Source organism: Mustela putorius, unplaced genomic scaffold (genome assembly GCF_011764305.1).
Source record: "Mustela putorius furo isolate JIRA1106 unplaced genomic scaffold, ASM1176430v1.1 tig00000738_pilon_pilon_pilon, whole genome shotgun sequence".
NCBI classification, from domain to species: Eukaryota; Metazoa; Chordata; class Mammalia; order Carnivora; family Mustelidae; genus Mustela; species Mustela putorius.
This window is the reverse complement of record NW_025421463.1, coordinates 17,653-32,958: the sequence shown is the minus strand read 5'-3', so window position 1 is coordinate 32,958 and position 15,306 is coordinate 17,653. Positions and strand designations below refer to the sequence as shown.

At 62.1% G+C, this 15,306-nt stretch overlaps 1 protein-coding gene across 2 annotated transcripts in view; it reads left to right on the top strand.

Moving 5' to 3' along the window:
* Nucleotides 1-15,306, top strand: part of LOC123393069 (GRAM domain-containing protein 4-like) — a 36,987-nt gene that overhangs the window by 12,917 nt on the left and 8,764 nt on the right. The window lies entirely within an intron of this gene.

Sequence of the window (15,306 nt, the reverse complement as noted above, 5' to 3'; positions counted from 1 at the left end):
GTCCTCACTCTTTCCAGCGCGCCCCTGCAAAATCCCGCTTTATCTTCCCGTTCTCTGATGCCAGACTTAAAAAACCCTTGCTGCTGCATCAGAAAATGGACTGTCGGTTTTCCAGCATTTACCAAATCTGGAGGAGGCCCGTGCTGCCGGAGTTGTACCTTTGTCCCAGGTTCCACACCCCCTGCACTTTGCAGGTAGCCACGGCTGCGGCAGGACGAGGGACGGCGGACGAGGCACGAAGTGTCTGTCGGGTGCGGCCCACTGCTGCAGGCCCCTCTCTTGCCCGAGGGCTTTCGGGCGTGTTGGAGCAGGTGATGCGGGTCATGAGTCCATCGTCCCCCGGCCCGTGGGTCCCGCGAGGCCCTGGGCCGGCAGCCCCCCACCAGCTGACTCAGTACACAGATCAGCTTCCTTCAAGTCGGGCAGGTGTGTGTCCTTTTAAATAACTGACTGCCCTGCCGAGGGCGGAAACAGCTTGGTGAGGTGTCCGCACGGAGTCCTACAGCAGGGAAGCTCCCTTGCTTCCTGGTCTCTCTGTATCTTTTTCCCATTTGGGTGTGACAGGCGGGGGCTGGGACAAAACCACACCTGCAGGGCTCCCAGATCCAACGCAGGGCTCCCATCCTGAGAGCCCCTGGATTCTGAGTGTCCCGTGCTTGGGGACCCGCCTGCGGCCGCCGGTCCCTCCACGCACAGAGGCTCTGCGGCGGTGTGAGCCTCAGACACCCCAGCCACCAGGAGAGCCCACTGTGACCTATTTATAAAGTATTTCAGAATCACTTACACGAGTATTTTGTCCTAAATTCCGTGTAATTAGGAGATATAAACCGTACTGTGTGATTATTTTTGTGCACTCGCGTAACCTAAATGAGAACTCTCTCCGTGTAGGTTTTGTTAAAAAAAAAGAAGCCATTTTAACAAAAACATAAAAAGAATGGATTTCCCCTACGCTGTTCTCTCAAATCCTTGAGAATCGCGCGTCTGCGTGATGACCAGGAGACCTTGCTGACGGTTGTCTCACTTGCAGAACCTTTCACTCCCCGGCAGCAGGAAGGGAAACCGTGCGGAAATGTTTCCAGAGTCCTTGTGAGTTCTGGCTGTGGAGCCGCGGCTGGCTTCCCACCGCCCCGCTTTCCCCCCGAACGGCGGGGGGAGCCGGAGGCTACGAGCAGGTGCTCCCGGCTGCTGCCGGCGTGGTGTCGGGACGAGGAGGGCGATTTGTGCCAACGGCGTCCTCTTGGTGCGTGCCCTTGGGTGCGAAGGCAGGTGTGGGGCCGAGTGTCCGTGGCAGCGTGTGTGGGGCCGGGTCTTTCTCTTCTCCTGGGCTTCAGGTGCGCGGGACCGGAGAAGCCCAGCCCTCGGGTTGCGGGAGCCGCCTTCACGCACACGGGCCCCTCTCCTCTGTTCCCTCGGTTTCTTTCCAGTGTCCTGACGCCCTTGAGCTTTCCGCCCAGACGGAAGCCGGGACCTTGATGAGGACCCCGTGTGATGGCGCTCTGCCAGCCGTGCGCTCGGGCACCTGACGCGGGCTGCCGCCACCCCCTGGCTTACCTCCTGTCCACAGGGCCTGACAGCGGCCCCCGGGAGCGCTCCTCCTCCCTGCCCCGCTTTGTGTGACAGTCTGGAAGGACTGGTAGAAGTGGTCTGGGCCGGCCCAGAGGGGGGAGGCGGGGAGGTGACACCAGGCCTCTAAGCCGGGAAGCCGGGACAGGTATGAAAGCCCACGGCTGTGAGGGGCCAGGTGTGCTGGGGGGCAGGGGCGGGGCGTGAGGAAACATCTGAGGGGTGAGCCCCGGGGGGACAGGTGTTTCCGGGAGTCTCCGATGTGGAAATGGCCCAGGATGGGAGGGGGCAGCTAAGTCTGGGAGCAGGTCAGCTGGAGGTGGAGGCGGGGGCCTCCCTGGAGTGGAGGGAAAGGCTGGACCCCCCCCCCACCACCTCGCCATGACCCTGGAGGAGTGAGGGGCAGCACAGCAGCCGTGGGGCTGGGAGGGCGCTGTCTTGAGGCGGAACGTGGAGGGAAGGGGGCTCTGTCCCACCTGTGGCTGCTGTCGGCGGACCAGGCCCGGAAGGACATGCCCTGCAGCCCAGGGGCTCCCACAGGCTATGTGGTGCGTCCTGGGGAGGGAGGTGCGGAGGGGAACCCAGTACCTCGGGTTTCCAGAACAACCATGGAGGTGATGTGGGGGAAGCTGGCCTTGGTGCCTTGGAGGGGGATGCCCCTTCTGACCTCAGTGTCCTGGGCTCTGAGTCTGCCTTTATTAAGGGGTGCCCCTCTGGGGGACCCTCGTCTTATAGCCCAGGGTAGGAGCTGGCTGTGCTCTGGGAAAGTGAGGCAGTGCCCGTGGCGTCCGGGTGTGGCACGCGTGCTGGGGTCCCGGAGTGGAGAACCTTGGGAGGCACACAGGCTCCCGTCAGGCAGCTCAGCCCTTGGCCAGGGTCGGGGCCCCTACCTGCCTCGACACCCCTGCCCCTCCCTATGCCCACGCCGCAGCCCCAGCTGCCCCGATGACCGTCCTCTCAGTCATCAAGGATGAGCGAGGCGGAGAGGCAGGTGCACGGAGAACCTTCGAGCCGCGCTGCGCAGGCCGGTGCCTCCCTGTCCCATGCAGGTGGGGACCGTTGGTGATGTGCGTAGCCAGCCGGCCAGCTGGGTCCTCTGGCTCTCCTGTCCTTACACATGGTCTCTTTTTCTTCCTCTGCCCCCTTCATGGGCTCTCCAGGGAGCTGGGAAGGGGCGGGAGCCAAGTAGGTCAAAGCAGGTCAGCGTGAGCCTGCTGTCCCAGAGAGAGGGGCCGGTCACCCCCGTACCCTCCTCTCTCCGAGAGCTGACCCCTGTATCGGGAGGGTCGGCTCTATCCAGAGGCAGTTTGTGGGTGCTGGTGGGGTCGTTGAGCACAGGTGCGGTGCTCTGAGGGGGGTCAGGGGGATGAATCTGCAGGTTCCCTCCCCCTCATCCTCCTGACCTGGCTGGGAGCACTCGGGGGAGCGACTGAGCTCCCCGCACCGAGACCCAGGCTGGGAGTCTTACTGGGGAGGTGGCGCCAGGGAGGCCGGAGCCAGCGGCAGGGTCCCCCGTGACCTCTGTGTGTGTGGAGCCAGGCTCCCCGGGCCTGGGCCAGTGTGCTGTGCCGGCATGGGGGCTGCTGAGGGTCTGTCTTCTCCGGGGACCGATTGATGGAGTTTGGGGATCAGGCCCCAACAGGTGCCGCTCTGTTGTCTTCCTGGGTCTTTCCTACCCTCCCCGAGGGCCCCACGTCGCGGCATCTCGAGGTTGTGGGACGGACTCGGCTGCCGTCCCCAGGCTGGATGGGAAACCACCGTTCTCGGCTGCGCCAACCTGTCTGTCTGGTTAAGCCAGGTCTCCACGCCTGCTTTCGGTGCGTCCTGCCCTCCCTGGGAATCCACGGCCAGCCCTTCGGCCCCCTTGGCTGGGACGAGCGTGGGGAGGTGGCTCCGGCGGGGATCGCGGAGCTGGACTGCGGCGGCCGGGCCGGGTGTGGACGCTGGCAGGAGGCCACCGTGGACACAGCGTGCAGGTTCCCCGGAGCCCCGCGGCCCGTGGGAAGGCGAGGATGCGGTGAGCCGGGCCGTCCGTGGATCCGGGGACTTGCTGAGGGACGTCTGTCTCACGGTTTAGGTGACATGCCCGCAGTGTTCCCATGAGGACAGGAGCGGCGGCATCGTGGAGGGCAGGCTGGTGTGGATCGTGGGTCGTTACCGGTGCTCTGTTTGCACATGTTCCCCTCCAGGTGCGGAAGGCGGCGTGTTCTTACCCGTTGTGGGTTTTTAGTCATTTCAGGATGTGGCACTGGACCTTTCTTGGGTCCGACGCTGATGAGAATTCGCATGAGATGCTTGGGCCTCTTCTGCTCTGGTGAGCGAGTGGAGGCAGGAGCGTGGCCGTTCGAGGGCAGCGGCGTGGTCCTCCTGCCCCGTGGTTGTGGCCGCCCGAGGATTCCACTCGCGGAAGGTGCAGGAAAGCCGCTGGTGCTTCCTCGTGGGACCCTCTCCGAGCAGCTCCCTCCCCAACTCTCAAAGGATGGTCTCTGGCCAGCTGTTCGGGCGTCTAGGTCTTTGGGGTCTGGTTGGCTGAGCTGTAGGGGCCTGCCTGGGGTCGGGGCACCGCCGTCAGCCAGGGATGTGGGGGGGTGGGGCAGCAGTGAGCCCCTCTGAGGGGCAGGTGTCCCGGGCCCTTTTCCAGCCATGCTGAGTGGCCGGATTGAAGAACGATCGGGGGGCTGGGGCCGGGAGCCCAGGCGTGTGTGGGGGAAAGTGAGTGCCCCAGGCAGGAACAGCAGCTTCACTCCCGGCCCAGTGGGGAGGGCTGGGCTGCGAGCTTGGCAGCCCTGCAGGAGAGGGTCTCGGGGAACAGGGACAAAGCAGACTGCGATGTGGGGTCAGGTCAGGACATTAAGATTTAGGGAGACTCCCTAACACAGGGCAAGTCGGTTTGGGGAACCCGTTCAACAGACGGGGCTGTGTGTGTCAGTGGTCACGCTGTTTCTTACGTAGCGTGGGGACGGCCGTTGGCTTTTCAGACTACGAGCCGTGACTTTCATCCTTGCGCTTCTGGGAGTTGATTTTCCCTCACTGACCGTGTCCTCTTGGTTCTCCGTGGAGGGAGGTGAGAGCCTGTGCGCAGATCAGCCCTGCTCCGCATCGCAGCCCCGCGGCCCCGCGGTTCTGTCCGATTGTCCTGGCCGGAGCAGGTTCACAGTGTGGGTTTAGTTGCCTTCGCGGAGGAGTGACCTTTTCCCATGTGGGCCCCATCGTGCGCGTGATTGAGGGAGACCCCGGTGCCTCGCGCTGCGGGCGCTGTTTCTCCCGGGGAACCGCCCGGGGAGCGAGGAGGCCGACGAGCCCACCTGAACCCGCAAGGCCCCGGGAAAGGTCGCTTGTTTCCGGGACGGTTTGTCAGGGTCCTGCAGAGACGGTCCTGCCGTCCTCGTCCGCCTCTTCTCAGGCGACCGGGAGACGGACCGTTGCATGCACGACTGTTTGTGGCTGGCAATGCCCGTGGTCTCCGGAGAGCATCCCGCCGACGCCTGCACGCGTCCCTCAGCTGTCACCACTCCTCGTCTCCCTCTCCAGGGCGACCCCCATGTTTCAGAGTCACCTTGTCGGCCCAGCGGCGAGGGGTCCGCCGCAGGCTTGCTGACGCCCTTTGGTGCTTGCCACCTGGGGTGGAGGCTGTGCGGCTGCCGGCCTGGGGCCCTTAGGCCCTTGTCTGTGCTTCCCTTTCTTCTGTTTCCTTCCCTGTCACCACTCCCTCTGCCTCATGTGTGTTCTACTCCTTCTCAGGCAGGCCGGGCCCCAGGAGGGCCGCACCTGTGTGCTCCAGACTCCCGCAGTCCTGTTACCGAGAAGGCTTTGATTGGCCTGCAGGGCTCAGTCTACGTTGTGGGGCGTCGGGAGACAGGCTGCTGGGTGCTGAGAACCACCGACACTGTGTGCCCTGGGCTGCTGCGGCAGGGTGGGCGTGCACACTCAGGTGTGAGAGCCCACGTGTCCTGGGCAGGGGTGTGCGCCAACTGAGAGACACCTGTGGATGAGGACATCAGGGAGGGCTTCCTGGGGCCCCTGGAAGGTGCATGGGACCCCGGGACAGGGAGGGTGTTTGTAAGCGGAGGGGTAGGGAAGTGTGCCTGGGGACCTCCTGTCACCTGAGCCCCCAAGGAGTGAGGCGGAGGCGGAGAAGAGAGAGGTGTAGCCACTGGCCTGGCTGGGCACGGGGCATGGCCTCGCCCCTGCTGTCTGACTCTGTGCCAAGGGTCCGCACCTGTACGGTGAGGGCGCCCTGCCCTGCCCTGCCCATCTGACGTTCCTCTTGCACATGTGGTGACACAGACCTGCCACGCGCTCTGTAGCCCGCCACCCCCCGCCCCCCGCCCCCCGTCCACGGTCTGACCCGCCGCCTGCTGCTGAGGCCCTGGTTGTGCCTGTGGACGGTTCCCTGCTGCCTCCCCTGGAGGCCTAGACGGGGGTCAGAGGGGGTCGCGGGCCTGTCCCCGCACGCCTTCTCCGGAATCGGGGCCGGGTGCTGGCTCTCCGAGTTGATCTCTGAGCGCTTTATATAATCTTCAGTTCGAGAGGTTGCCAGAGGCCCTTGGTTACACGGTTGTCTCTGTTGCTCCTCACCGGGTGAGAAAGTAAAACTAAGAACTTCAAAAATAGTCTTTAATTGATCAGAAACTGCCAACTATAAACCCATTACATATTCACACAAGTAGCATATTTTATTTTCATTAAAATCATTGTTCCCCCACACACCTCCCTAGACGGCACAGAAACGAGTGCAGGCAGCAGAGGCGGCTCTGCAGGCCTGGGGCTGGGCGGGACTGAACACAGCCGGCGTGCCGGGTCGGGTCCGGTCCCGTGCGCCGTGCGCCGTGCGCCGTGCGTGCGAGCCGCCGTGGGAGGGCCGATGAGCCTGGGGTTTAACCTTGCGCGTCCCCAAAAGGGGTTCCTGGGCCATAGTCGGAGAACTGCTGGCTTGGCCTCCGGAGAGATTTCCCTGACGTGGTGAATGAAGGTCCTTGTTTCCGTTTTTTCTGCTTTTTTAGAGTTTTTCTTATAAAAATATGTAAATAAGGTCCTTCTTGTCTTTTATTTGAAACATTTGATTTTAAAACTTCGCTGTGGAATAGTCAGCACGTTCAGGATTCAGGAGGGGTCGAAGCTCAAGTTGGGTCTCTAGTGCCCTCTCTCCTCCCCCACTCCTCCCCCCCCCAGCTCCGGGGCTCCTGGCTTGCCCACACTGGCAGGCAGCCGTCAGCCCAGGCTGCACGGTCTCCAGCAGGGCACGCAGGGGCCTCACTTCTTCAGACGATGGGGGATCCCACGTGTGGCTGTCCCCCACGGATGGACATGAGGGCGCGTCCTGCTCTTTCTGCTGTTCCAGAAACAACACGGCAGTGAGGTGACCTCGCCTGCACATCATTTTGCAAGTGTGAGAGGTTCCTGAAAATGAAATACCGCCGTTCCTGGGCGTTGCAAAATGGCCCCGTGCGCCTCCTTCCGAGCCGGGGACCCCGCTTCCTGGCCCTCACGCCCGCGTGCCCTGTGTCCGCTGGGCTGTTGGGGACAAGGCTTCTGACTGTCCTGTCCGTGCGTGCTTCTGTCTACGTAAGTGACAGCTGTCCTTCCGCCTGTTGGAGCCGTGTTTGCCTTTGCCGGGAGCCGTCCGCACCTTCTGCGCATTTCTCCACGGGGCTGTTCATGAACGGCGGACACATGAATCCTCTGTGGTGTGTGCGGCCAGCCTTTCCTTCTGGATTCTCATCTGTTTCACTGCTGACGGAGGTTTCTGCCTTGCAGAAATTGGTTTTGGAAGAAATCTGTGTTCTCAACTGTGCGTCACATCTTGCTTGGAAAGGCCTAGGCTGGTCCGAGGTCCCGGACCCTCCCCTGTGGCGCTGGGCCACTCGGAGTGTCATCTGAGCGTGGCTACAACCTTGCTTTTCCCGCAACTACAGGGACGTCCCAGGTCGTTTGCAGGACAGTGTGTGTCTCTTCCCCTGTGCTGGGAAACACCACTTTGATCCTGACGGCGGCTGGGTCAGCTTCTGTCCATTCTGCTTTGTTCCGCGGCCCTGCTCTCTGTCGATGCGCCGTCCCCACGCCTGCGGAAGGGCTGTAGCTGCGCCACGTTCTGTTACGTGGTAGGGCTGGACATTCCGTTGTATGAGACCAGCATACCGTCCATGTCCGTCTCCGGATCTCTGTCCCCATCCCATACTGAAACTCTGTCCCCATGGAACACGGACTGTCCATCCCCCTCTTCCCACCCCTGGTGCCCACCATCACCCCTCTGTCTCTCTCTGTTGATGAGACTCTCCCAGGGGACGTCTGAGTAGCACCCTGCAGAATTTGTCCCTGTGTGGCTGGCTCATTTCGCTGGGCACAGCGCCCTCCAGGCTCGTCCATGCTCTAGCCCCCATCACAATTCCCGCTGTGCTCGAGGCCCCGCGATACGCCCTTCTGTGCATAGACCTTCCATCCATGGTTTGTCCAGCCATGGACATGTTTGTCCATCCATCCGTATCTCTTCAAGGCCCACTTGTCGGTATTGGGGTGTGGCCCTGGACGTGGGGCTGATTGGTCCTCTGGTCCTGTGTTTATTTTCTGGCCGTGGGTCTTGGAAATCAGACCTAGTGTTGTCCTGGGATTCTGGCGAATGGACAGCCCTGAGCCAGGTGGCTCTGGTCCCTGAGCAGGTCTGTGAGCTGTTGGGGTCGGGGGGACAGGGCGGGAGTGATGGAGACCGTCCTGTGCCCTCGCCTCCATCTCGCACCCAGTCATGGCTGTGAGTCCCCCTGAGGGGGGGACCCCAGAGTCGCAGCAGCTGTGCTCACGGAGTCCTTCGTGCCAGCCTGGCCCAGAGACAGGCATGCGGGAGCCAGGCCTCCAGCCTCCCAGAGGCAGGCAGGTGGGGGCGGGATGGGAGGGCGGGAAGGCATGAAGCCCACGGGCCGTGTCGCTGTGGCTCTCTGTGCAGCTGCCGTAGGTGGCAGCTCCCCGCGCACTCCCTGTGCCGCAAGTCCGCTCCCCCAGAACGGACCAAGCCCCTCGGCCAGCCTTCTCTGCTTCCCACGGCCCCACGGTTTCCTCTGACCACCCTGCTGGGAGGCTCCGTGCTGTTCCTGCCGTGGGGTGTCTCCCTCTGCAGCCCGTGGCTGCCTGCTGCGGCTCAGAGTGGCCTGCCCCGGCCTGTGGCCCCCCGTCGGCCCGTGGCCCCCATCCCCCACTCACCGGACTCCTCCTCTCCATGGTCAGGAGGTGCCTGGGCCTTTGGCGAGCCTCCTCTGCATTCCCGCACTGGGCTGCATCTGGTGCGTCGTAGCTGCTCATTAAACGCCCGCTGACCACCTCACTTGTCGCAGTGACTCCGCGTGTGCAGCGTGGCACCGGCACGCCTGCCTCCCTAGCCTCTGCCCCTGCCCCCGCTGCACGGCTTGAGGCTGTGAGCCCGAGGCCCCAGGGCTGGTGCTGCCGCCTATACACAGCGGCCTCGCGGGGCCTGCAGATGCAGGTACAGGACAGCTTTGAGGGCGCAGCTGTGGTATTGGTTTTGGTTTTTATTTTTTTCTTTTGCGTTGGATGTGAGTTTGTAGCAGAGGCCCGTGCAGGCAAGGCTGCCGAGCGCCTGCCGGCCCCGCTGCCGTCCTGCCTCGTCCGGGCCTGCGTCGTGTTCCGGTCTTGGCCTGCTGAGCAGGAAGTGTGGGTTCCACCTTCTCACCGTGTGTGGTTTTAAACGCGGAAAACCTTTTTGTGGCATGTGGTGCTTGACACCCCGGGGAGGCCTGGAAATATCCCGAGGGCTGGCTGGGAGGTGGGGAGCGGCTGGCGGGGGAGCCCCAGGCCTGGGCTGGGCGGAGATAAAATAGCAGCAACAGAGTGGCTTCCGGGCAGGTGGTTTGGCTGAGCACGAAAGCACTTTCCGTCTAAGGGGCTGTTTAAAGCTGCGGGTTTACCCTGGTGCTCAATTCGCCTGGGGACCCGGAAGGTCTTTAAAATGCACCTCACCCACCCATGCCCTGATTGGTTGCCGGAAACAGGTGACGGCCAGGTGATGGCCAGGTGACGGCCAGGTGACGGTGGTGTTGGGCCGGGGGTGGTGTAGTTGAGTGCGCTGGGAAGGGGGCAGTGCACAGCTGTGGAGCATGGATTGATGGGTTTCAGGCAGGGGGTGGGACCGGGGCTGCCTCCTGGTGTCACAGGGGCTTATTCGTTGTCACTGCAGAGCCAGGGTCACTGCCCCGAGACCCGGGGATGGCCCTTCGGGGTGGGCAGTGCCCTCCCCCGTGCTGTTCCCAGCTGGCTCTCCTTCCAGCTCTGCCTCAGACCGGAGTCGGGGGACGTGGGGAGAAGTCCCTGGCCCACGACTCGGGTGGACGGAGATGGTTCGGTGTCCCTCACTGAGATCCTTCTGGCCCCAGGGAGCCTAGAGACCGTCCAGGCTGCCCCAGCTTCCCCATGGAGGGCACCTTGCCCCTCACCCCTTTCCTTAAGAAAACTGGGTGGGGGCGAGGTCCGCGCACAAGCGTGCGATGCTCGGGCTGCTGTCGGTGGGATCCCCGGGCTTAGCCAGGGCCCAGGTTCCCTGTTAGTGGGCCACTAAGTGCTGTGACCTTTCTGAGAGTTCTTGTTCCGCTGGGCGTCTGTCCCCGAAGGACCAGGGGCAGTAGAGCATGGTCCATAGGCCAAACCCTGCGCACTGCCACCTGCTTTTGTAAATAATGTTTTTGGCCCAGAGCCACACCCATTTTGTGGTCCAGCAGAGTGAGCTGAGAAGTTGGGACGGCTGTGCGGCCTGCCAAGCCCAACACTTCCTACCTGGCCCCTTGCAGAACAGGCTCGCCCAGCCGCAGGCCGTCTCCTGCCGTGTCTTCATGGTGCGCTGCCTTTGGAAAGCAGCCTGCTTTCAGACAGCTGCGAGCCCCGCCCCTTTCTGCTTTCAGGAACTTGGGCCGGGGCCATGGCAGGAAGTCATGCCTGGTGCCCGGAATTTGGAAGGTGTTTCCTACCAGCTGTCATTGGCTGGATCTCCTCAGGTCCTGGTTGCAAAGAGAAATGGAGAGAAATTGAAGTGAATTTGTGTGCACTTCTGGTAGCTTGTTCTATTTTCTGAGGTGACACGGAGGTTTTTGTCTGGCTGCTCCTAAACATTAGGTTTTCTTGTTAGCTCTGTGTTGTTTAAATAGACATCAGCGTGGCCACTCTGCCAGGCTCCTTACTCAATATGCTAGGCAGAGCGGCCTGGGAGCTGTCCTACAGTGAGGGACGCATTACTAGAGGCATGTGCTGGGGAGGGTAGGATGGCTGGGTCTGTCTGGGGCTAGGGCAAGCACAGACTCCGGAGTCCAGTGAGGCTGCTTCCTGTTTCTGACATGCCACTTCTCTTTTACTCTGCTTCCCTGAGCCTCCGTTACCCCTTTTGTCAATTTAGCAGGAGTTCTTTCCTCTCAACATTGTGACCAGGACAGACGACACCTGTGATGGTGCTGCTGCCTGCGAGTTGGGGCCCTGCACAGGTTTTGGGGTGTACAGGAGGCCTGGGGACCGTGAAAGCATGGTGCTGGGGGTTTGTCCTCCCTTGTGTCGGGGCCCTGTGAACACTCCGTAGCAGGTGCCCCCAGCCCCTGTCTGGGGCTTCCTCTCCAGGTGTGCATCTGGGCTGAGGCCTAAATGCCTGGAGACAGGTCGTCAGGTGGCCCCAGCTCACACCTGTGACGGGCGCTGCCCTTTCTTATTTCTACTTCAGAGACTGGGAGGGCTGGGCTGGACCTGGCTGGCCTGCCTCTGCAGACCTCACTGTCGACCTTGGGGCTGCCCCCAGCTGGGGTCAGGGGGCATATGCCTGGTTTGCGCAGGGCAGGTGGCAAGGCTGAGGCTTGGTCCTGGTGCACCAGCTGGGGGGTGCTGCGCCCTCTCTGAATTGGACGCCTGCCCCCTGCCCCAGGGTCTGGTCTGAATCCTCCCTTGGGGTTCTGGGCACCATGGCCCATGCTTCCCACTGCCTGCAGGCTCCGGTCACCCGCCAGCCCTTCCTTTCCTGCCTGCAGATGCTTTGGAAGTTTCTGATGGCCGGAGGGGTGGAGGCGAGGTAGGTCTGGAGTGTCCTGGACCCTCTTACCCTGGCCTCCCCCCTCTGTCAGACAGGGATGTCACCATGGCGCCCCACGGGGAAAGTGACAGTGTGCAGGGAGAGTGACCTTTGTTGAATGTGGACTTGGAAGGTCGGATCTGGGGTTTCGTCCTCATTGCTGCTGCGCACTGGCTGATGACGACAGGGTCCTTCCCCGTGCAGTTGAATGGGATCCCTGGCAGCTCTTGGAGGAGGGATGCTTTCAACATGCTTTCAAACCCAGAGACTGGCATGGGGGAAGGTGCTGTGACCCACATGGGGTCACGGGGTGTGGCAGCTGGGGCTGCCACTCGCAGCTGGATGGTGAGGAGGATCCGCATGCAGACCGCGCTCAGTGGGCTCCCCAGTGGGAATGGCCCCAGGCAGGCACGCGTGCCCCCACTGTCCCCTCAGCTGTGGTTGGTATGTGGACGATTATGCTGCAGGACGCCCAAGTGGGGGTGACTTCATGGAGAGTGGGAGCTGCTTGTCTGGGCAGGCGAGTGGTGTCCCAGCACATGTGGGAAGAATGAGGGGTCACCTGGTGGCTGGGAATGCCTTGGAGAGCAGGAATGTCCCTGGTCGGGTCCCAGGGGTTCAGGGGCGGGTCTTGGCACCTCCTTGGGGACCCAAGGGGGCTGGGATGGGGAGGATGGTGGGTGGAGTCTGGCTCAGTTCTGCTGTCCAGGCCCAGTGAGCTCACGGTCTGGGTCCCACCTCCAGGACTGTCTTTGGTCCCTTTGGCCCTCTCAGGGACTCAAACTTTGCATTTTGACCTTGGCTTCTGTTTTGTGCATATGTCCCCGAGCCCTACAGGGGAAGAAGGGTGAGTGGTAGCGCTGAGTCCCTTGGTGTTTCCTGTTCTTATGTGCCTGTGACAGTGTGAGATGGAGGGAGGCGGACACATGTCCTGGCACCAGCCCGTACCAGCTCGTACCAGCTTATACCAGCTCGTACCAGCCCGTACCAGCTCGTACCAGCTTATACCAGCTCGTACCAGCCCGTACCAGCTCGTACCAGCCCGTACCAGCTCGTACCAGCCCACAGGCACTGTTAGCATTGCGGGGATCTGGGAGTTGGCCAGTAGGAAGCACGGGAGCCTGTAAACTCAAAGTTGGGTAAACTGGAAGCACACGGACCCGACCGAACCCCTCCTTGCTGAACTGCCGTCACTGCTTTTATTCACTGGCGTGGTCCCGAGGTGGTTTGCATCGGTCTTGTCTGAAAGGTGGACATCCTGGCTCACAGTGGCCACGGCATCGGGCCCCACCACGCACCCATGCCTGCTCGCAAATGGCCCCGGGGGGAGCAGCCACACCCCCAGAACGGGCCGATGCCGCGCATCAGGGCTTCACTTCTCGTTTCGTTGATTGGGCTTCGTTGAGGGACGGAAAATCCGCATGTGTGACATGTGTAGCCACTCGCTGTGAGTGGCACAGAAGAGCCGAGGTGACTGTACGCTGCTCTCAGAAAGCTGCCCTGCCCTTGGGCAGGGAAGTCCCTGTCCATGAGCCACGCATGGGGCCCTGACGCGTGCCTCCCACGTGCACCTTGTCTGTCTGGTTCACGTGAACAGAATTGCCAGCCGGCAGTCCTGCCCGCGCTGGACTCGTCTGCCCCTGCAACCGTGGTGGACAAGGGAGGGGTGTTAGGAGAAGCTGGAACGCCCGTGAGCTGTGCCGGCCGCACGTTTTACCAGGAGCTGAGTGTGTGTGCAGCTGTGTGTCCGTGTGGTTTGTAAGAGCCGTCCGGCCGACATCTCTGCTCTCGGGTCCCCGGAGCCACTCCCTGCGCCGTCACAAGCTCTCCAGGCCTTGTGCGTGATCCCAGGTCACAGAAGAGGGGGGTGACAGCTCACACCAGGCCCTCTCAGCTCTCCCACTCTCTCTGACTCTCCAGGGCCACCCAGGCCATTGTCAGGGTCACCGAGCTGGTGGGACCTGTCTGCATATCTTCACTGGCAGATTACACAGGAGGTTTTGGGCTGACCTTCGTGGGGGCAGACCGGCCCTGAAGATGCTTGCCCCTGGGAAGAAATTCAGGCCTCTACCCCGCCTCCAGAGAAACATCCAGGTTATTGGAAACTTGGCGTTAAGTTTTCTGCAAGTGTTTATGGATTTAAGGGCTGCAAACCCCAGCGGGTCTCCTGGATGAAGTCCGTGGAGAGCCCTTTGCTCTGAGGGCTCTGTGGAAGGACAGCTCTTCGTGGCTGTGGCCGGGGGGCCCAGAGCCGGCGTAGGGTCCCGTGTTTCCTGGTGCTCAGAGACTGGTCAGCACGGCCCCTCCTTTGTGCATCATTGCTTCGTTTGTGGGACGAGGGTTTGTGAGCCTAGCACAGGTCACGGCTGGCCTCTGCCCTTAGGGCCTGTGTTCTTACAGGGCAGGGCTGGAGGCCCAAATCCTAAACAGGGACGTAAGCTGGAAGTTCCCGGACCCCAAACCAAATGGGATGATGGTTTTCAAGGTGGGGTACTTGGAGAAAAAGGCTCTGGGATGGGGAATCCCCCAGAACTAGAGGTGCTGGGCCCCGCAGTAGGAGCAAAGGTAGTGGCCAGAGGACCCCCAGGGGCTGGAAGTCCGGTTTCCTGCCACATGGAGAAGGGCTCTGTGAGGTGCCGTGGGATCCCCACCCCAAGTCCAGCAGGGCAGGAGGGTGTGGTCAGGGTGCAGAGGCAGATGTTGTGGGACCTAGCTTGGAGAGGAGGGCCGTGTGTGCTGCAGGTGGCCCTGGAGTAATGGCGGGTTCCTTCAGGGGCTATGGCTTGAGCAGTGTGGATACACACGCCGTCCAGCAGGAGGGTGAGTGGAGACTCTGGCTCTGCACTAAGCCCAATAGAACTGAGACGTCCAGCAGGCCGCCCGCGGATAAGCCAGAGCAGAGCTCCTGGGGAAGCCTGCAGGTGCTAGTTCGGGGGGAGGACATCTGGGTGTGGACACCAGGAGTATTTGGGGTCCTGCTGCCTGTGCCCACCTGGCAGGACCCAGCTGTGAATCTGGGTGAGGAAAGGGGCTCACACACAAGCCTTGTGTTTGGGGAGACCTGGGGGTCATCCGCTGTGAGCCAGCATCTTGAGCCTGGCCATGGGGTTGGGGACAGGGTCAGTGGCTCTGGCATCAGACCACTCCCAGGGGAGTTCCTAGCACAGGGTCCTGCAGGACTGAATGGGAGTTGTGTGTGTGCTGGGGTTCTGGGGGCGAGGCCCTTGGGGTGCTGATTAGGACACCCAAGTCAGCACCTCCCCAGCCCTCCTGGTCCCCCTGCAGAGCCTCCGAATCTGCGGCTGCCCTCCCAGGCCGCTCTGCGGGGTCTGGAGCTGTCTTCCCAGAGGACGGGGAGGATGGGCCGGCTCTGGGCCTGGCTTGGGGAGCGGGGAGGCGTGGGTTCTCAGCATCTGTGACTCCCAGGAAGAAGGCTTAGGACGGGGCTGGCTCCTGTGGGAAAGTGGACACTGTTTATCCTTGGATCAGCAGGAGAGCCCCTAGATAATAGGGAGACGAGGCCAGGCCGGGGAGTGACGTGCGCGGCGGGTCGAGGGAGATTGGCTGGGACACGGCAAGCGCCAGAGACCAGGAACTACTCTTTTAAGAATCTTGGCTGGGAAGGGAAATGAAGTCCTTTGTGGTTTCCAAGTCCAGTTTCCCTAGACACTGCCGTCTTTGTGTGTCCAGAAGCCATT